This window comes from Grus americana, chromosome 1 (assembly GCF_028858705.1).
Source record: "Grus americana isolate bGruAme1 chromosome 1, bGruAme1.mat, whole genome shotgun sequence".
Classification (NCBI taxonomy): Eukaryota; Metazoa; Chordata; class Aves; order Gruiformes; family Gruidae; genus Grus; species Grus americana.
Window position 1 is genome coordinate 44,250,217 of NC_072852.1, and position 22,783 is coordinate 44,272,999.

The 22,783-nt window shown below is 37.0% G+C and overlaps 1 protein-coding gene across 6 annotated transcripts in view; it reads left to right on the plus strand.

The window, feature by feature from the left end:
- SYT1 (synaptotagmin 1) overlaps nucleotides 1-22,783 on the plus strand; it is a 359,821-nt gene that overhangs the window by 63,297 nt on the left and 273,741 nt on the right. For 2 of the 6 annotated variants that reach the window (XM_054811286.1, XM_054811263.1), the window contains exon 2: nucleotides 18,287-18,396. The exons of the other annotated variants lie outside the window; for them this stretch is intronic. The gene's annotated coding sequence lies outside the window, so the exon portion shown is untranslated. The remainder of the gene's footprint in view (nucleotides 1-18,286; nucleotides 18,397-22,783) is intronic. 6 annotated transcript variants of the gene reach the window in all.

A 22,783-nucleotide genomic window follows, 5' to 3' on the forward strand; every position in this document is an offset into this window, starting at 1 on the left:
GTTGCATTGTCCATATAACACTAACGACTCTTACTTAAATCCTATGACTGATCCTTTTCCACCTCAGTCATTTTCAGCTGATGAACTTTTGGCTTATGGAGGAAATGTTTTTATTAGTCCTTAGGGGGATGGCCTTGCCATGTGTATGATAGATTTTTATTTAATTTATATTATTAGTGTTCTCAAGGCTATCAGGTTTTTTGCATATGGATATCCTAATGCTCCTCAGTATTGATTATCTTCCCCAAAATGAATTATCATAAGATTTTACCAGTAGAGTACTGATACTTTGGCCGAGGTCATTATGAAAATAACAAGATTTCTCCCAAGACTGATGATTGAGGAACTCTCTTAATAGCATCCCTCTTGCCTGAAACTTTTTAACACTAAGCACTTTCATTTTCCCTTTAGTTAGTTTCTTATTGACCTAATATTTCTGGTATTAATCCTAATTTCCTCTAGACTGAGTAATGATTTCCCATGTGGCACCATATGAAAAATGCTTTTCTGAACTTCAGATATGTGATGTCTTTCACATTCCCAATGTCTTAAACCCCCCCCCCGAACTTTGAAGAAATCTATTGAATTGATGTAGTGTGATCAACCTTCTCATCTTTAAATATGTCTTTAAATATATTTCCTCTGAAAACGTCCTTTAAAAAACATACACATTACTGAAAAGTGTATTGAAACCAGGCTTACTGACCATGGGGTGCTCAGATTGCTTTCTCATCTACTCTGCTGCTCTATGCAATTCTACTTTCTCCTAGGTCTATAGGACAAGATGTGGATCTTGCTACCTGAAATATCCTGTTCCTGTTCTTCCAGAATTTGGGCTGGAGGCTGTCCTGTCACCCTCAACTTAATCCTCTTGAGCTTTTCTTCAGAGTTGTATCATTAACATGACTGATAATGTCTAATTTTTACTCCCGTTATCCTTCTTCATCCCTGTATTAAATACTTTCAGCATAATCCTAAATTCTGCACCATATTTACTCCCTTTTTTTTTTGCTTGTATTTTATTCATATAGGTGAAAAATACTTTACTATTTGTACTTAAATACACACTTTTTATCATCATCTATTTCAGCTGCCATGGGAACAAGATTAGTGTATTTATTTATTGCTAATTCCACCTCAGCTATATGTATATATGTATATACAAAGACCAAATATTTTGGAGTAATAAAATATACTTAAATCCAACATCAGGACCCTCAACTTCTATCCATACACAAACCTCAAAGTAACTTTTTACTTAAAATACACTGCATAGGGTTAGGCAGATATTCAAAGGAGCAGCATAATTGATTTGCTCAGGTTTTAACCTACCCTAACTTGTGCTAATAAGATGAAATAATAGATTTAAAATTCCATGAAATGATCTATGTTGAAAGATGGCATTGGCTTCTCTTTTTTTGTTGCTTAAGTCAAGTTAGTGTTCAGATTAAGTGGGGTTTAGGGAGGAAGTGGAAAATACCAGTCAGGTGGTAGTTGGGTGCCTGTTCCCCAAAGACAAGTTGAATGTGTGAAATCAGTAAGGAAGAAGCGAAGCACTCCAGAATGAAAACGTGTAAGCTGAACACAGAGAGCAGAAATGAATGCGAGAGGAGAAGAGAAGAAAAGAAAAAAGTGATGAGGAAGGCCATGGCTAGGCAGGCATGGACAGTGAAGAAGAAGAGAGAACCAGGCAGGTCAAGGGGTTTAGGTATTTCAGGGGATGAGAACGGAGTTCTCTGCTATGAGAAGAGCGATGACTGAAATTTCCCACTTAAAGCAAGGTGAAAAGGCAAGGTGAAAAAAGGAAGAGCAAAAAGATTTTGAGCCTGGAGGAGAAAGATGTACGCTCACTGGAGGCAACCACAGCTTCAGTGATGCAGCAAAATAGAAGCCTAATATAAAGTAATACAGGGTACTAATACATTGTAATCATTTGTTCAGCTGAGAGAAGAAAGTGGCAATGTATGATTTTGGCCGTGTTTGGGTTAAGTTAAAAAGTTTGAAAGGGGAAAAAAAAAAGAGCGAGAGGTCAAAGTTTAATTTGTATTTAGGTTTTTTGTTTGTTTACCCACCTTTTGGTAATTTTGCATTAGGGTAACTTCTGCTAACTTTCTTGACCTCCTTTGTCTGTATAATATGATTATTAATGGGGGTCTATTTTGATTTTTGGAAGTACAGTACTTTTCAAGCTTACGAATAATTCAGGTACTCCATAATGTGTTGCATTACTTGCCCTATGCTGGATCACTAATGTAATTCAGCTTGCTGTTTAAAAAAACCCCAACAAACTAGTTAAATTGCTGATAGAATTCAGTACTATGAAAAATTCCTGCTCCTTTTGCATGGATTTTGATAATAGATGCTCTAATCATACAGTGTTAGAACTCTTTAGTATCTTAATTTTACTAATATACAGCAAAGCCCAGAACTGCAGATCTCAAGAGATCATAAAGTTTCGTTTGAGGTTTCCTTTTTTTGTTGTTTTGGTTTGTTTTGTTAGCTGTAGATGACTTCTATAATTTTTTTGCTTGTATGTAAAGCAAACAAAGGTCTTGATTTGTTTTCAACCTGGTGTCTGAACTAAGATATTGATAATACCAATACCAATATACCAAATTAGTATATAAATATATATAATTGGTATATAAATATACCAAATTGGTATAAAATTGTCTGGGGTTAAATCATGACATAAACTCTGGGGAATAATGCTGTTTAATTACACCTGCATGGCCAAGAAAGGGATCATGAAAGTGTCATGGATCACTTGGGTTGCTGAGGGCTTTGTGTGCATGAGCGTGTGTGTGTGTGAGCATGCATTTGCCAGATTTCTGTTGAATAACATCTACTGTCAGAGGGCAGGATCTGGGTGTATGTTTTAGAACAGAGATTGCCAATCTTTCACAAAGCTCCGCTGGCTCCTTGTTGTGGCTGGAAATCTGGTGTAACGTAGAACAGCCCTTGACTTGCTCAGGACTGCATGCCATAAGCAATCCATCACGGGACCTCTTCGTCGCCTTTGAAGTACCAGCTCGTTCCTCCAAGCAAAAGCCAAGGAGCTGTGATAGATGTGTAGCTACTGGGTAATCACCGAGGTGAGCCACTTCTGTGTCTTCCCGAGTGGTAGAAAACAGTTCTGTAAGTTTTAATGAAACTGAGAGTCTGATCTTCCAGACAGAGCCAAACATCCTACATTTTGGGAAATAAGTGGATGAAAACTTTAAAACAGAAGCTTAACTCTTGCGCTCATTGGAGTACCTGATGAAGCTCCCACCAGCTTCTACTGTGGGACTGCTCTAACGCCTAGTCAAGAAATGTAGATCCATCGTGAGGGATGTTCAGTGTATGTAATGATAAAGACACCACTGGCATAAGAGTCCAGACAGCAGATGGATATAATAGTAAAAGGGGGTATAAGTCCCAGAAAATCGATTTTAAAGAATGTGTAATTACTAGGTCAGTTTTGGTCATAGCCAAAGTTAAACAGCTCATTTCTGCAGCCTTTTGCTTAATGGGGTTTCGCTGGGTTAGTAGTACCACTGACTGCTTCAGTAAGTACGATTCTTTGCAGACACTATGGACTGAAGTGCTAAAATTAAAGTCAGGAGCCACTCTTTTGATTTTTGAAATTTTGTGGCCTCTACACAATTGAGAGGATTTGGGAAATGTGGCTCTGTTCTAAACTTGGGTTTCATTCTCAGCTATTTCTTCCTCAGAAGTTTCATTTCAACAAAAAATAACTAGTGAAGGCTGTGAAATGTGGTGTCACAGCCTCTGTTATTAACAAATGTTTAATATTTTTATTAGGAGAATGTATTCTCAGTAAGCGATTTGTTACTTTCACGATTTTAAGTATCTAAAGAATCCCTCTAAGGGTTAGTTAAGCTCTGAGGGGGGTAAAAACGTTGCACAACAAGTAAGTTCCCAGAGGAACAATAACAGCAGGTAAGAAACCCTGTCATGGTAATAGAAAGGTTTATAGCCATATGGGTCTATATGGGACTCAACGCAAATTTGTTCTCTCATTAATCAATGGAGGTAGTAGATTTAGGTGAAAGGGTTGAAGATGCTCAGCTGACTAGATTTTCAGCTATATCAGTAGTTAAATCCATGCTAAGGTATTATATAGATGTTTAAGTGATTTAAAGGAATAGGATAAAAATACTCTTATCTCAATGGCATGCCAGTTTAATGAGTAATATTGAGAATGGTTGTAAAGAAACAATATGTAATTAAATAAATTCTCTTCACAGAGCTTTAACAATGTAATTAAAACATAAATGCTATTTATGGGAAAAAAAAACTTGTTAGAAACAATTACAATAGGTTTTTTATTGTATTCTTTCATTGAAAGACAAGACAGACTGGTATTCAATTTTCCTATTTTCAACTAAAATGCTATTGAGTTTTCTTACATGGTCATTTTGCTCTTTTTCTCTTGTCTATATATTTCACCTTTAAATCACGAGCTTCCCCCCCCCCCCAAATAATTGGGTCAAATTGGGTCATTTTTAATTACTGTCAGCAATTTGTTAGTTGGAGTAAAGTCTACTCTAGTTTCAGTCGTGGCTCTGTGAAAGCTTCCAGTATTACCTGCTGCAAATAGCTTTAGTGGCAGCCCGCTGCTGCCTTCTCCAGCACAGCTCCTTGGACATCTGTGTCCTCTGCCACGTAAATACAGGTGGAACATCCTGCCCCGAGATGCTCAAATTCTCATAATATTAGTTTTGTTCTGAGCATGGGTTTCAAAGAATACACAAACCTATGGAGAAATAGTGATGAGTATAAGTATATGCAAGACAGCAAATGGATCTTAAGTTATAAATTCTTATTTTGATGAGCTGAATGGCACATATTAGAATAGCCATAACAGAAGGGGTCAATGTTTTCAAATGGATACATTTAAAAATAAGCTCTACACAAACATGACATTGTCACAAGTTAATATGTCACTGCTACACTGTTTTGTTTGTTTGTTTTTCTACCGCCTCGATAATTATTGTGGTGAGATGATCTGCTTATTTACTGGCAATTCTGTAGGATCATACCAGTAATTCACCTGAAATGACTGTCTTACAGTCTTACAGGGTCTTACTGCGGAGGTTGTTTGAATGCTAATGTAGGTCATAATTAATCAATAGTGATTGTGCAAAACATAAAGCATTTATATGATGTTCATAACTGACACCTAAATTCTCCACAAGAGACAGCCTGAAATAGTAGCAAAACTTGGCCTCGCATCTCTTTGTTCTAGGCTCGTCCCATTTGATGTGCGAGCGTGCATGCCTTAAAGTAGCCTCCGAGGTGAGTTATTCAGATGTGTCATTTGAACTGATTATAGTTTTGCATGCTCCTATGGTATATAAAAAAACAGAATACCAAAAGCAATTCTAAGTAGCATACAGCAAAAATTGAAATACTATTCTTTCCTGATAAGCTTCTCAAAGATTAGAATTTTAATGTATCAAAAAATATTATTTCTTGAAATACTATTTTGAGGAGTTAATAAAGAATAAGGAGTTAATAAAGAATAAGGAATTAATAAAGCTGTATGTGCTTATTGACTCCTGGTTTGCTTCCTTTCCATGTATAAAATATAGTCTTTTTCTTAACCTTCTCCCAATGTTAAGAATGAGTGCTTTTTTTTTCTCAGCTGTTTTTTATGTTTTGTCTTTACACTTGCATTTGGATGAGAGTTTATAGCTTACATTCTCTGTTCTAAGATTCTTATGGAACTGTCTCTGCTGGGTAGGAATTATGGAAGATTTTCCAACAGAAATGGGACTTCTACTTAAATGTGGCAATTTCTGAAAGTAACCAGGTACTATGTCCTGACTCTTAACTGCCAATATGTCAGTAGCATGTTTAAACTCTTTGGCTTATTGCTGTAATGGTTTTCTTTCTTTTGACCGCATATTTGCACAATTCCCAGGACGCTGAGACTCTGATCTTAACTGAACCGCGGGATTCAGCTGAAAAAGGAATGAGTATCAATTACCGGAGGAAAATGTGGCAGAGGAGGATCTGTGATCCCATAAATACACATAAGATGAAGTAACCAATTCCCTCCTTGCTCTCTTCCTCATCCCAAAACTCAGCCCACCAGCAATTAGAGGAACAGTTAAAAAAGATTCATTTAGGTCTTTGATTACTTAAATGAACATGTGAAACCAGGTGGTTAGCAAAGTTCATTAGTGTCGTTTTGTGTCAGCAATGACATAAATCTACAATACTGTGACTACAAAAAATGATCATCTATACGGTTCATTTGTAGCTCTTAATTAAGAGTGAGACAAAACCTGAAATGACATGAAGATGAGGGAAAAACTTGATGTATCGTAAACATTATATAGTAATATATTGTATAAAGGTAGTTTTCTAAAACTGTATGTGCCAGGAAGAGTAACCTTGCAATTACAGAACCTGGTGATGAAGCTGATTCTGTTGCCTAAGATGTTATTTTTGTCAAAAGATAGAGCTAATAGCTTTTTTTATACCCTGCTTTTAAGATTTGCTGTATTGCTTTGAATGTTACATTTTGATGGTTGCCTTTTGGAAAAAGAAATTTCCGATTGATGTTTTTAAGGGTATTGTTAAGAAATACTTGGAGGTGACCAAAGCTAAAGGGAAACATATAGTAGGTTTTGCTGAAGTGACTAAGCGTAATAGGTGCCTGACTCCCATGAAAGTCCATGGAAATAAGGTCCTTATTCATTTAGATGCTTTTATAAACTCCATTAGGTGCTTTTGTGCATCTTTGGGCATCTGAATACCTCATCCACTGGTCTAAACAAAAGAAGTGCGTGCACTGGCAACATTTACAGTGATGGAAGTCGGGTATGCTTTGACTCGAATCAACGGGCTATGTTCATTTATGCCTCTGTCTGAAGATATTCTAGCTGTAATCTGTTTGGTTGCCAGCTGACGGGTAAAAAAACCCCTCAACTGAAAAATCACATTTCAAGAGGACTAATAAATGTATTTTGAAGATGGGGAGACAAAAAGTAAAATTACTTCCATATGACACAAAGCTATTAGAGGTCTGATAAATCTGGATTAGTTTCAGCTACAACAATGGCTGATATTAAAGCCTTGGCCAAAAAATAGATAATTGGAATCACACAATACAGAGCTCTTCAGTTTGGCATCAATTTCATAATACAATAAAACTTATCATTTGTAAGCTTGTCTGGTTTTCAGAAAAAAGGCTGAGAACAATTTGATCTGTCCTGGTACATCAGACAATACGGTGCAGGTGGTTTAAAAACAAAACAGTTAATCAAGCAAAATTTTACTTAAACTACCTGATGATTCATCATCCAGTCTATGCACACTGTCAATTGTGCCTTTCTGAGCAATTATTTATAGAATATTTAAATAGCCTGGACAGCATATGCAACTGCTGGGAACGCTATTTTGTTATGAATTACTTCTTCAATTTGTTTCCGTTCAATATAGGCTGACAACATTGGAGTGAGTCAACCTTCTGTTTTCCTGAATGTAATGCAATATACCATTTATACTGGAAGTTAAGTTTTGCCTCCAGTATTATTTTGGCCATGTTATAATATTCCTGATGTAAACTTTGAAATGGTGCGAAAGTCAGAATTATTAATCATCTTTCCACTTCTTTTTACATACATATTATCAGAAACTCTAGAAGTTGTGTTTATGTCAGTAAGGACCACTATTAAGCTCTTACCTGCATGACTCCCATTCAAGTACTTGCTTGGAAACACCAACAGAGAATATGACAAAATAGTTCCTTAGTGGGCTGGGTGTTAGTTGGATTTTTTAGAGAAATTGAAGAAATGTATAGAGTAGAAGAAAGCTGAGAGATGTCAAATACACCAAGAATGAGATCGTCGAAAACTTGACAAGCTTTGACAGGCTCTAAATTAAGGGGAAGAAATTGGAGAAAGTAGAAAGACAAAAAAAAAAAAAAAAAAAAAGGGAGAAGGGTGATGATACAGTTATGGAAGTTATGGACACGAGGTGTTTATAGAGTTTGTAACATACCACCTGGAACAGAGACAGTTAAGTAATTTTTCTTGTGCTGGAATTTGGAGAGTGGAGCATCAAGGGGATGGAAGTGAGACTGGTGGCAGCAGCAGTGACATCTAGTTTGAGGACCATGACCTCAATAGCTACATCTAAACTGTATGACTAGTGCTTTCAAGGATCCTGGTTGCCTGTTCATCAGTGTGCCTGGAAACCAGGGTGAAAATGATAGGAGAAAGAAAATGGGGAGAGACAGTTGTGTGCAGTTAGATCTCATCCTGGCAAACCGGGACACAAACTGCGATGTGTATCTGTATGGGGTCTGGCTGGGATGGAACTCACTCTCTTCATTGCAGCTCGTATGGTGCTAATTTAGATTAGCGACTAAAACAGTGATAACACACCAGTGTTTTAGCTGCTGCTGAACAGTGCTTGCACAGCGTCAAGGCCTTCTGTTACTCTGCCCCCAGCAAGTAGGCTGGGGATGGGGAAGAGGCTGGGAGGGGACACAGCCAGGAGAGCTGACCCAAATCGTCCAAAGGCGTATTCTGTACCTTATAATGTCATGCTCAGCGATAAAAGCTGGGGGGTAGTCTTTCTAGAGCAGTTGTTGCTTGGAGGCTTCTGGTGGAAGGTAGAGGGTGATTACCTTTGCTCATTTGTGTATTCTTTCTCCCTTGTTTTTTGCTTCCCTTGTTAAATTGCCTTTCTCTTGACCAACGAGTGCTTCAAATTCTCTCCTTCATGCGGTGAAGTGGAATGAGTCAGTGGCTGGTGAGTGCTTCATTTTTGGCCAGGGTCAACCCACCACAATATCTGAAACTTGAGAGTCCTTCTGAATCCCACTGTTTAGAGATAGCCAAAAAGCTGCCAACTGGAAATGAAGTGTTATTGTGGGTGTATCTGTAGTTAAAATAAAAATATTTGATTGAAAATTTGAAAACAAAAGAAAAAAAGGGTAATATTGATGCAAATGTAGTCTAATAAGCAGATTATGTCAATGGCCATTTGGGTTTTTTTTTAAGTTTTTGAGGCACTGTGTAATTACTTCTCTGATACGATCTTCTCTATCACTCAATATTCTGTTGGAGGTTCTCAGAAAACACTTGGGTTTATGACACAAGTTACTTCACACCTTTTAAGCCTAATCACATAATATTGACAAAACTCAGGAAATCCTTAGAAAACTAAGTAGACTTTTCATGTGTTTTTAATGGATATTTTTGGGAGGGTATTTTTGAAGTAATTGCTTGAAGGCTTATGGAGCCATTGGTCAGGACATTTTGCTCATCACATGGGGGCTATTTCAATGAGTATGAACTTACTTTCAGCACTCAAGTCCTCAAGCAATAGTAAATTTGTATCTGGTTATTTTCTTCACTTTCACTTGTTTGAGTCTTGAGAGAAACAAAAGTATCTACAAATAAGGTGACGTTGTCTTTCAGAATGTCTAGTCTTAACTAGAAACTTTAGTGAAAAGTAAAAGACTATAAAACTGCATTTCACCTATACCCACGCAGAGACAATATGGACTATTTTCCTTTCCTATTAGGCTTTTTATAGCCATTTCCTTACAGTTAAGAAAGTAGTACTTCAAAGACAAATGAAAAATGGTATCTTTACCACATCCTGGCTAGTCTGGAATTATGAACTTTATAATACATTAATGTTCATTAATTTATATGCATATAATACATGTGAAAGTTAAAAATAAAAGGGGCAGATTGAAAAAATATGCAGGCCTTACACTCTTTCCTCTGCCAATGCAGAACTAACTGTGCTGTGTATTTGCTTGAACTAATTTAAAAATCTCATGTGTGTTGTAATTTATGTCATTCCTGTTGAAAACCTCGATTCACTTTTTGAGTTGGCTGTGATGTTCTCATGTTTTTCTGTTTCCAAATAAATGCAACTGTAAAAACTCGTTATCTAAGCTTTATTGCCCCATTGGGCAATAGGAACTTGAAGCTTAAAATGCAAAGCACTCCCGTTCTCAAACAACTCTTTGTTGTAATTTACCATGATTTAACTGCTTTGTGTGTTCACCTATTCATTGCTTGAGTGTAGAGTTTTAGTGCATATTCTGACAAGGAAGCTTCCTGGATAGTGGATGAAAAAGAAGTGGTGATGAACTTTTCATTCGTTCTAAATGCGAACACCAATTTTCAAGGGAGCTAATTAAAATCTTTATCTGATCCCTAGCTGTGAGAGAGCTCTGCCTGGATGCACGTGATAAGTTCATGCCTTTTGAGATTTCTAATTTGATTGTATTTTTTTTCCCTGGTTTTATGGATAGAGCATTTTTTTATGTTCGTAAGTTTTTGACAGAGGAAACAGCAACGTTCCCTTTAAATATTGCAGTTGGGAAACAATGCTTTGCAAGTGGATTTTTTTTTTCCTTTGTGTATTCGAGAAGAATGGTAACTCAACTCATTAAAGCTGTTTGTAGGGGAAAATGCTTCCTTCCAACCTAACTGGCTAACAAACTATTGTTTTGAAGAGAGTCCAACCTGAGATAATGGAGAGGATCTTGATAAATTGTGAACTCCTATTGCCAAAGCTTTGTGAAGATTGTTTTGTGATCTTAAAAAGGACATGCTGAGTTTTCTAGGTACAGAGTGGCACATTGTACATCAGCTGGATGTCGACAAAGAACATTAAACTCTTAATTTGGCATTACAGTTTGTCAGCTGGTCACATCAGTTGACTTTAATAATTGCTAATTGAGCAAATGCACAGATCTGGAAGACAGAACCTCAAAAACTTGCTCGCTCTTTGTCAGCTTGTTAGTTTTAGGTGTTTGGGTTATTTTCACTTGTAGCATGAAAAAAAATGTTTAGTTTCCTTCTGCAGTGAGTTCTATACCATCAGATTGATCTTGTGTTTGATGTCTTTCATAAATTGAAGGTCACACTCATAGTTTAAGCTTGAAATTGTTCCTTAGTAGCAAGTAAATGAGTTGATCAGTATGGAATTGGGTTGGTAAGAGAGGTCAGAATGAGAGTTTGAGGATAGAGCTTGCCACAATATAAGGAAATCATATAAAATTGATGTGTTCACTCTGTAGTGAACTATTGATTCTTACTTTTTATTGCATGCTTCAGCATTCATGTGGAGGAAAAAAGTTTATAGCAAAGCAAGATGTCTGTCACAGTCTGCTTTTGCTATAGTAGAAAAATTAATGATCTGAGATGTAGCTAAAGCAAAAGAATGTTGCTAATATCTTTACATAAATGAAGTGGAAGAAGGAGGGTAATAGTTATATAGAATTGTTCAAGGCAACCAATAAGATTGGGAAGTACTCGAAATACTTTTTTTGGCTTCTGTCAGTTAAGTGACAAGAGCAAGAGTGATACTTTTGCCAGTGCAAACCAAAGTGTGCATTTGCCTGTATTTATTGCCTGCTGCTTTCATTTAGGAAGAAGAGAAAGGGACCTGAATTTCCTTCCTTAAATGTGTATAACTTTAATATGAACAAGAATTTCAGTTCAAATTCTCCTGGGGAAAAATATCCCCAAGTAGAAAGTGAAAAAAAAAAAAAAATCCTACTCATATCCTACAGAGAGACTAGAAAACACATATGAGCTTGAATATGACCTCACGTGAGGACAGGCACATTCTCTTGAAGGGTGACAATTCAAAGATGTTGGCCATATGTCACCAAGGTCAGTTTTTTATGAATATCTAGCTATGTGCTACCGTATGGATATCTAAAACAGCATGCAGGGGAAGAACAAATTTGCCTACATTGCAATTAGCAGATCAGATGGTTATAAGTCTTTGTGTTCACATGACTCTGCACTGCAGTCACAATATGTTCTGCACTGGCTTTACCAGGTAAGATGAAGTGGAGTTCTTCCTAGTTTTTAGACCATCCTGTTGGATTCTGTGTTTACACTTTTCTGCCTTAGATGAGCATATGCCACGTAAGGATATAAAATTGATGTTGTTGTTGTTGTTGTTGTTATTACCTTTTCCCTACACCATTCTGAGTAACAGGAAAGGTGGGCACGTTGAAATGATCTTGCAGATTTTAAACCCAAAATACTGTTAGGAAGGTTCAGATACATTTCACTTGTAGTATAGTGTGAAACTTTCTCATAGGTGTTTTTTGAATCGTGTATTTTTCTAGATGACTAAGTACTTGTACTCTAGGTGCAGTTGCACTACTGCTAATGGAATTACTATCGTGGATATACCAAGTTTAAGCCATACAAATTTGTTCAGTAGAAATGGACTCACATGCAATACTGGGGATCAGTGGGTGATGCAGATGTGTCATGCAGTTTTTTTTCACTAATTCCTGGAATATGAAGGCATCCGTTTCCTTGCCTTTGCTTATGCAAAATTATAGGTCAAATTCAGAGCATCTCTTGTTAGAAGAGAATTCCCAAGAATTCAGACCAGGGATTCTTATAGCCTGCGACTTATACAGTCCAGCATCCTGTCTCCAACAAGCTATAACAGATTTCCAGAGAAGAGAGGAATAGGGTGAGAATATATCACACATTTCTTAAATTCCCAGCCTCCAATTGTTTTCAGCTCAAATGATTTCCTGGACCTGGTGTGGTTTGTCAGTGAATCGCTCCTCCAAGTACTCATTCAGTTTCATAGAATCATAGAATGGTTGGGTTGGAAGGGACCTCAAAGATCATCCAGTTCCAACCCCCCTGCTGCAGGCAGGGACACCCTCTGCTAGACCACGTTGCCCAAAGCCTTATCCAGCCTGGGCATCCACAGCCTCTCTGGGCAACCTGTTCCAGTGCCTCACCACCCTCACAGTGAAGAATTTCTTTCTAACATGTAGTCTATATCTACCCTCTTTTAGTTTAAACCCATTACCCCTTGTCCTGTCACTACATTCCCTGATAAACAGTCCCTCACCATCTTTCCTGTAGGCCCCCTTTAAATACTGGAAGGAAATGTAACTTTTCCCATGTAACTTTTAAAGATTTTCTTATACCCCCTAATATGTTTCTGAGGGTTTCATAGATCTTCCACCTATTGGATAAAGAACCACCTTCTTTTGTTTGTTTTGCACTTTGCTCTTACCAGCTTCCTTTATGGCTGACCATTTTCCTATATACAAGAATATACCGAATTCTAAAATGACATCAAAGTACAGTTTGAGGCCCTTGTTTTGATATGAATTATTGCAGAAGATCACAGAAAGTCAGCTTTACAAGTGAATTTATTTACAAACAGCCTTATAGAAGGAGAGTATAATTTCTACAGCAGTGACAAGATAGAAATTGTCAGTTGATACTTTTCCTCACAAAACTCTGTTGCGTACGTGATCTGTATGGACATTGTATGATATCCCTTACCCACATTGGTAGAGAAGGTTACCAGGATGCTTGGAGACCCTGTTTGATCAGCAGTAAAATGCACAGAGATCATAAAGCCCATGTTTTTATTAGTACTGTGATAAGTACAAATATTTAACACAAATTACATTAGGAAGCTACAAGGATAGTAGTAGAAGCTGGCTTTTGCTGATAGTTTGCATAGCAGCTAGAATTTAAAATGGAAGGTCAGAGTGAGACCCGATACACGTAACATGGGCTGGAATGATGTCTGTGTGTTGCAGTTCTCATTTAAGGTCATTTATCATGTAGCAAATACTAACATCTCTTGAGTTGAAGCTTAAAAATCGTGCTGCAGTGTAATTAAGAATCATTTGCAGTAAAATAAAGAGATCATCCAAATCTCTACATATGTCACCTGATAAATTTAGGTCAAGACGGACTGAAAAATCTTGCTTGTCTACAGATGCCAGGTTTTTAGAGACTCCTGTGGTTGTTGCAGAGTGGAGATAACTTTAATATGCTTCAAACTGAAAGAAATATTTTTTTCTGTAGTACAGGAGATAAAAATATGGTTAGAAGTCAGTGAAAAAATAAATATCATTACTGTCTTCCAGAATTAGAAGGTTTTGGGTTTTGTGGGTTTTGGTTCTTTTTTTTGCTGAATAGTGATGCTCCGTGAAATGAGTTAGTATCTTTTATGATTCTAAAAATTCTGAACTTTAAACAAGCGAAACCAGTGCACACAATGTAGAGATACATTCTGAAAATTAGCTGAAGAGATTAAATAATTTCTGCATCTTGAACCTCTACAGTTTGTGTTGGTAATAAAAATATTCTGCACTACTAAATTGCACTGTGCACACTAAATAATAGGAGTCTGTAATAGTCAAAGATGTGGTAGGCAGGCTACAGCTGTAGCATTAGCATCAACAGTGGAATAGACTATTATATTTACCAACAGGTGCAGATAAATTAGTTAAATAGTTTTCTTCTGAACATTAGTTAAAATTACTTTGTTGACAGGATGTCTTTATATTGTGATCACAGGTAGTGTTTCTGCTTTCTTTCAAAAACATCAAATAAAGTTTTCTAGTGAAAAAAAATGAAAATCTCGGCTGTCAGAAAATAAGCATCCAAAGGCATTTTAGCCTAATCATTTCTGGTAGAGAAGGCAACAGGATGACATTGTAGAGTTGCTCTGATGATTGATACTTTTTCGTTCTGAATCTGCTTGTTCTTTATAACATAACTGTGGGCAATCCCATAAGTTTGCAGATGTGAATAGCCAGTGCCAGTGGGTGTTGCACGCGGAGCAGAGTTATACTTTCAGCCAAGAAATACCTCTTGAGGAGAAGCTGCCTGGTAACCCTCATTTTACCTCAAATTGTAGAAATGAACAGTTGATCTTTTCTGTGGATAGATTTTTTTTTTCCCCAGAAAGCAATGAGAGCAAACTGATTTTATCTTCATGTTCCTGTGTTTCTGGTAGCATCCTTCATAAGTTGGTTGACCTTTCTTGATAAGAAAGCCTTTTCCTATCATCTTTTAATACCTGCTACCTTCTTTCTCTCTCTGTCTTTCTGTGTTTTCCCCCAAATGTTCATACTCCTGGGGAGGTCTCTGAGAGCCAGACTCTTGGTGGGGAAGGGCTAGTTCATTAAAAATATACCACTAGCTTAAGTATCTTTTTATGCAATTAAAAAAGTGAGACACAAAATGCAAAAGGAAACTCCCCCCCTCCATTTTGTTTGCATTTTGCATCCCTATGGAAAACACACAAAGGTTTTCCACAGAGACTATTAGTATTCTGGCAAGCTCTCACTTGCGATCCGTAGACCATCAAAGTGCTGACAGATGCAGTGTTATATAGAAATGCAAAGATTATATTTGTGTTTCTGCATGTATCCTGCAAAAACCCAAAACATTCAGATCTCTCCTTGCTACTCTGTTCCAGCATGCTCAAACCATCTGCTTGGTTTTCCTGCTGCATTTGGTCTCATTAGTCATGTTCACATATATTTCAGGCTGCTTAATTTCATTACGCAAAGTATTATGCACTGTTCATCCAATAAGTGAGAGTGGTTCGTTCGGCTCCCCAAGGGACTTGTAAAAAGAAGTTTTAAATCTCTAAGAAAACCTGAAAATTCTTGTTGAAACATAGATCACGTTTCACTGTTACCTTTATTAACATACCAAAACTTACCTTATTGATTGAGTTATCTGTCTTTTCCTGACTCCCAAAGGCTAACTGCTGTCTCCTTAGAAATATTTGCTTCTAACTAGGATTTTTTAACACAATTAAGATCTCAACACAAAGCTAAGCGTCATATTGGAAAGTTTCCTTTTTGGTGGAATTAGTTTTACAGCCTTGTAGTGAAGTTGCTTGTTCTGAGCAGAACGTGCTTGTGGCTATCCCTGTGAATATCCAGTAGAATTAGCAAAATCATAAGCCTTTTAAACATCATCAGAATTCGCAGAGAAAAGAGAGATTTGTTAATGCCAAAGATGTAAAATCTCCATTTGCAGTCATTGCTGAGTGCGCTCAAGCTTCTCTAAACTCCTAAGGCTGACTATGATAAACTTGTGGCATTCCCATGGTGTGAATCGATATACTTGTGTTGCAAGGTGGAAAAGACAGAAAAGGAGTTTCCGTGATGGCTTTTGATAGCTCCTCTGTATGATGAGAAGGAACCAGCCTCAGCAATGAGAGCTGGGACAGTGTTGGGAGCCAGTGGGCAGAAGAGTACCAGTACAGGAGGAAAACGCTCGGCGCTGGGCTGAGAACAGAGCGACTGAGGCTTGGTGGGCAGAGGCAATGGATTAATAGTCAGCCTGGAGAATGGGAAGGGACATAAGAACTGGACAGGGAGTGGGAAACTGGGACCGACCAGACAAAAAGAGTGAGAACTGGCGGGGAGCTCTAGGGAAGACAGATTTAATAAGGAATTGGATACCTGGACAGCAGAAGTAGAGCTGCCAACGTACTGTCATTAGCATCAGCCAGTAATCCTAGCTGGAGAGAACTGAGAGTGCTTGAGAAATGAGCCAGGAAGGTGGGAAAATGGAATTCGATAGGAACTGTGCTTGGGTATATAGGAACATGCAGTATATATTATGTGCTCTAAATTAAAAAAAAAAAAAGGGGGGGGGAGAAGTTACACCCATTATTGGGTATATAAAACGAGTGGATTTATCTTGAAAAAATTTCACCATGCATGAAAATCATCATTTTAAGAATGTACTCTATATGGTGTATAAATTATAGAACATTCACAGAATACGAGATGTGGACCCTTTAAATTCCTTCAAAAAACCCAGCCAAGGCAATGGATAAGCATGGCTCCCCCCAAAAATATGTGACTTAGAGACTGTCATAACGCCTCAGAAAGAGGCTGAATTAAACTTTGAGTGCTTGACATTGCAACGATGTTCTTTTATTAATGTTGTGGTTTGCACCTAATGAGTTTAATTTTACTTTGTTGTTTTGATAAAGAAATATATTCTATCCAGACAGCCACAAGGTACAAAATAATTGTTGACTGTGAAAGCCGGAACATTTTTAACCAGCTTTTCCTGGTATTTATTTCATTAAAACCCTAGGTCCTGGAGTCATTCAAAGGATTTAGTCTTTCTTTTCTTTTCTGATGGAAAAGGGACATTGTGTGGTGGTGTAAATTCTTGTTGCTCCATGACTTTGGTGACTGTAAATTGAATGCAATGCACCTTCTGGATATGGGCTTTATTTCCTAAAAAATTAGAAAGCAAATTAAAGGTATCCGCATTTATAGAAAATTCCATTGTTTTTACTGTTGTGGTTAACAATATTGATTTCTTAGTACTGAAGTAGTGAAAAATGACAGCTTCCAAACTTTTCAAAATAACAAACTTTTGAATTATGCAGTGCTTTTGTTGCTTAAAAAAAAGTATCTTTTATTCCTAAAATTTTTTGCTTTTTTAACTATTACCAAGACCAGCAAAATGAAATAATGGTGCTATTTCATACTAAGGAAAAATCAGAAGTGCTACATGTAAGATACAGGGACTGAGGACAGCTTTTACGGTGTACGATTAAGGTATTGGGCAAGGAGTCAGGACATTTAAGGATGAGAAGGTTCCTTAAACCAGAGTCGTTGTGTGACATTCAGCATATTCTTTAGTTTTGTGTACCTCAGCTTCCATCTGTAGAACAAACATGTTGATATAGCTTTAGTCCTATCCTTTGACTGTCTCGGGGATTTGATTTATAAAAATCTTAAAGATCTCTAACAGTCTTGTTCAAACAACTTCCAGCGCAGTAAGCATTCAGTCTTCACTGCAGCTTCTAGTCAGAGCTGTGGGGAAAAAGCGACATGAATTCTCTTAATTTGCCAGCATAGGAGACTCTATAGAAGAAAAATAGCTGAGAAGGAAAAAAAAACCCCAAAATAAACCTACAGTATAATCTGAATAGTTCTATGAAATTGTTCAAGTCTAAAGATTGGATTTACTTATGTCATTTTTGCCCCTCAATACAAACTGTTTTGAAATTTTCTGGTTGTGTACAGAGGAAGTTAAACAATGTGCAAGTATATATCCACATCTTTTTGGTATCAAAAGACTTCACCGGGCGTGCTAAGTTAAGGAACGTTGTGGGATACAGCAGTAGGAAAATACAATGTGTGTGAGATCACTCCAATTCACCGTACTTGGCTCACTGATGAGATCTATAGAAATATATAATATTGAAGCACACTAAGAAAACAGTCCAAATGAGTCCATGATGAAGAAAACTTGTTCATGTATTTTTTTTCTGTGTATCTTAACAATCTGATTAACTCTCATGATAATCAACTTCTGCCAATCAGCAGCTGAGCAACACTGAACAAGCCAAGTATAATTAAAGGAGTTTTTAAGCAGCAGTTGTTTCTGAGCAAAGATGGAAAATACAGCTGCATAGGTACAGGCAAGTGTTTACATGGAATGTCTTTCTCTTAAAGGGAGAAAAGGGATTTTTTCTGAGCTGTGAAGAGACTAGAAACTGACTGATAAAGCCTTCATTCAAGATTTCCCTGTGAAAAGAAAACTGCATTGATGCCAATCATATAAGGTATTTTAAACAAACATGGATTCTGTTGCCTTCCATACCCTGTTAAATGCTTTAATGCATGGTGCTTTCCGAGAAATAAAGTGAAGGCAGTTAATAATTTAAAGAAATAGCTTTTCCTGATAGGAAGTCTATTAGATTAGTGAACGTATCATTTTGTGGTGATACATCATATTTCATGCTGACATTAAAGATGAAAAAAACCCAGTTTATATACATTTGTTGACTGTTCAGATAGTGGTTGTATTCCTTGCCTTCGTTCACCATCAACTTGCGTTTTATCAAATCCCAAGCTGTCATGGTTCATTATCCATAGATGATCTTGAGCAGCCTTGCATCATAAAAAAATATGCTGTGGCATCTGCCATCGTGCACCACTATACAGATCACTTCTGAGTAAGGTTCGTCTTTGATTTATACAGTCAGTAATGCGTGTTCTTATATTTTTGCATATGCATATCTTAAGCAATGAAAGCTGCATATGCCATGTTTCTCTGATTTTTCAGGTTGTAGATAGAGCATCTACCGTGCTTTTTATCTAAGGAGTTCCATTTGAGTTAATGCTTGCACAACTTGATCTCCACCAGGCAGTCACATTGCTTCTGTAGTCATTTTGTAAGCTCCTGTACCAGTGATGTAGACAGCACATTCAAATTAGCAGCTGCAATTATACTATCAGTCTTGCATTCTAGATCCTATATTTTGACTTTTCTGATTTTAGTAGCCAGAAAAGACATTTATGTCACGACAGTATTAATAGAGAGCAATAATGTCCCAATACAAATATATTTGCTAAGGAAATCTTTCTTTCCTGAAAGGTAATTACATTGGTAAGAGACTATTATTCTTTTTTGAAAAACAATTAGTAAAAATGCTCAGGTATTAGTAAATAAAAGTCCTCTTCATTCCTCTAATTTACATCTCTGTTTAACTATTATTGTGAGGGGAAAAGAAACATAGATTTTTTTTAGGGATATTCTAAGGTCATTTTGCTGTTACTCTTTTTTGGTGATATAACATTTAGAAATTAATTTATTATACTGCTACTGGTACTGCTTCATCTGAAAATATTTGTTTCAACAACCAAGGATGAAAATTTACTACCCATTTTAGGTTTGTTTCAGTACTTCTTGACTTGATAACTATTTGAAATTTATCGAAGAAGCTGTTTTTAGGAAATTGCATGGATATTTTTCTGAATATGTTAAATCTAAATAGCATTGCTTGCTATAGCCTAGACAGGCTGTCTTCACCCAGTTGCTTTGATGTTTTCTCCAGGGATGAGGAGAGTAAGGGAAACAATCTTGTTCTGTTAAGATTCTTTATAATTGCCAGGCTTGATGCAATTTCAGTGAAACATTACACTAAACTCACTCCTTTTAATAGAGGAAAAGATTTTCTGTATAGTCTGACGATATTTATAGGACTTCTGTTTGCATGTCATGGTTCCCATATCAATTAATTGGTTATACTTGCAAGGGTGTCAAGGCTTCATTTGGGTTAGAGCTTTTCATGCTTTTTCTGTTTGTGCAGATGTTTCAGAGAGAGCTTGGGGAAGTGGAGATCATTCGCAGGTCAAATGAAGAGCACCAACATATAAAGACAATGAAATGTCAGGGCAATTCTCAATGAAAGTTCACAAAAAAGTGAAAAGCCACATGAAAATGCAAAGCAATATGTCCTCAAAGTAAATTGTCCCCAAAGAAAAAAACTCACTTGGAAAGAATGATACTATTCTTTTGTGTTGCAGAGCAGATTGTTGTGAGACTAACTCTCAATGTGTGACTTTAGCAGTGGCTGTCATTCTGCCCAAAACCTACCTTTTATTTTCGGTAATAAAACACAGTACAGCTCTGTGCTGAATGTGGGAAAAGGGGAGAGAGAGCGAGAGAGAGATTGAAAAAATATTTTATTTTCTAATTCCCCTGCATCTGTTCCTGTTCCACCAAAACTTGCAAATGAATTTTGATTGAAGTAGCAGTGTGTTCATCACAGTGATAAAATTAATTTCCATCTCTGTTCACTATCATGCGTGTCTCAGTTACAGACAGTTTCTTCTGAGAATATGAAATACTGCCTATGAATGTGTCTGGGAGTAAGTCACCAATGTTATAACTCAAACTAATTTAAATGAAGGCAAATGTTTGGGGATCTGAAAGTTGAATTTCCATTTGAACAATAGCTTCAAGGGCTTGCGTGCACATTTGACTGTCTCATGCCCTGAGGTGGATTGCTGCTAAAGAGATTATCCACATATACCCATGAGCTACAATAAAGTTCACAGGAATGTGAAATAGAATAAAGTTGTCTGTAAGGTAAATATGAAGTGGAAAAGCAAATCAAAGCAAAAATGGAGTAAGAATGAATCCAGGAGGATTTCAAAAAATCCACACCAGGAACTTAAGGATGCAACAACACTTGAGGCACAAATCTGATGCACAAATCTGAACTAGAAATGCTTCTTAATTGTCACCCAAGTCATAGAATTTGTTTGGTAGGTCTCTCAGTGTTGTTGATGTCTATATAATACGTTACAAATTGGGTTAAAGGGGATACTGTAATAAACAGTCAGTAGGAAATATTTTCTGAGACTTTTTGAGTATTAGGAAGTGCTTACTGAAACACAACATTTCAGATGGTTAAGCGTTAACAAGGAGTCTTCCTATTTAAAAAAATCCATTAAATTGGCAAAAATATTCCTTTAAGTGTTTTAGATGCAATTTATCTTTAATACTACTTTCCATTTAGAAATATTTATGGTGTGTTGATTTTAGTGTTATTTTTTGCTTGTATTTGATGATAGTAAGGATGAAAGCAGTTACTACTACTTCCGCTGTAGTTGCTTTGGACATTCTAGAAGTGCAGAGTGGTGCTCAGGCCAGCACTGAGGGAATCTCTACAGAGCACAGGGGAAGGCTGTACGTAGTACCGGTCCAAAATCAGGAGGCCTCAGACCAACCAGTTGCAATGATCTGACCCCATTTAATTCAAGACACCATGCCAGTTGATAGCAAAACACTCATGAGTTCTTTCTCCTTTTCTTGCCCCAGCAGTATTTTGGTTCTAGCCCATTTATGAAAACAAGAAATCCTGGAGTCCTCGTTTGATTCTCGTGCTTGTAAAACCCCATTAACCGTGATGGAGCATGAAGGACTACAAATAAAATTCCATTTCAGTCAGTGAGTTTAGGTGGTGGAAAAAACTGCTGATTAACTCTAAGATTTATGCTCAGCATACCTCAGTAAAAGAAAGTATCTTATAAACTCATGTTAATATCTCCCCACAAGGTAGAGAATGTTACCCATGTGTTCTTTAAATTCTTTGAGAAAAATTATGCTTTCTCAACTTATTCCAGCATTTGGGGTTTTGGGGTTTTTTGCCTTTTAAATAGTTTTAGTATGTTTCTATACTTTCTGGTCAGCAAAGTCCTGTCTACTGGGAAGATATTCACATATTATCATGGGACTGTTCAAGAATCAAGGATTAAGGCATTGTTGCAATGAACGCCAAAATTACAGGTGAACAATGTTGCCACAGTTTGCCAACTTGTCTCAGAGCACAGGTTGATAGCCTGTAAACCTGTCTCTGAAAATATAACCTAATTTTTTCTGAACTAACACGTCATTCCTCATTTGGGAGCCAACATTCCACTGATAAACGAAAATCTCTAGGCTGTAGATGGATACATCTTGCCTCCTTTAACCACTTCCATCTTAAAGGTAAACCATTAAGCAACAGTGAAAATTGAATTTTACGTAGATCTGTGGTGCATGCATCCATTAAAAAGAGGGAGAACAATAAATGCAAAAATTACTTTAAATAATTTGTTGAAATTTATTAAACTGTATATAACATCCTTAGCTGAAAGTAACTTCAACTGTCTTATACTGGCAACATAGGCTGCAATGAGATCTCTGCGTTGTGGCAATTGAGGATGAATCAGACATATGAAAGGCTTTTTTGGGGAAAATAAAATTTCACAAAGTAATATAGTTAAGTGCAGGTCTTAGTCTCCCTATAAGAAAGAGAATAAAATTACTGGTGCAAAAAAGGCTTCTTTCTTCCCACAGTGCTGCATTTATTGTGTTACAGTCTAAACCAGCAGCAATTATACATAAGCTGTTAAACAAAATGAGAACAATCAAACAGTCGGCTCAGTGAGCCAGAGGTGGTACTTGGAGTCCTTGCTGTTTCTCCCAGTCAATCTCAGCATCAGTGATGGTCAGAAAATAGATGCTCATTCTCCTGCATATGTTTATGTGGCAGGGGGGACATGACTTTCCTTTTTGGCAGACAGAAAAGAAACTTGGAAAAACCTAGATCTATGGAGAAAATATGCACCTGCAACCGCACACCATACCTGGGATGAATATTGTGGTTTTTAACTGGT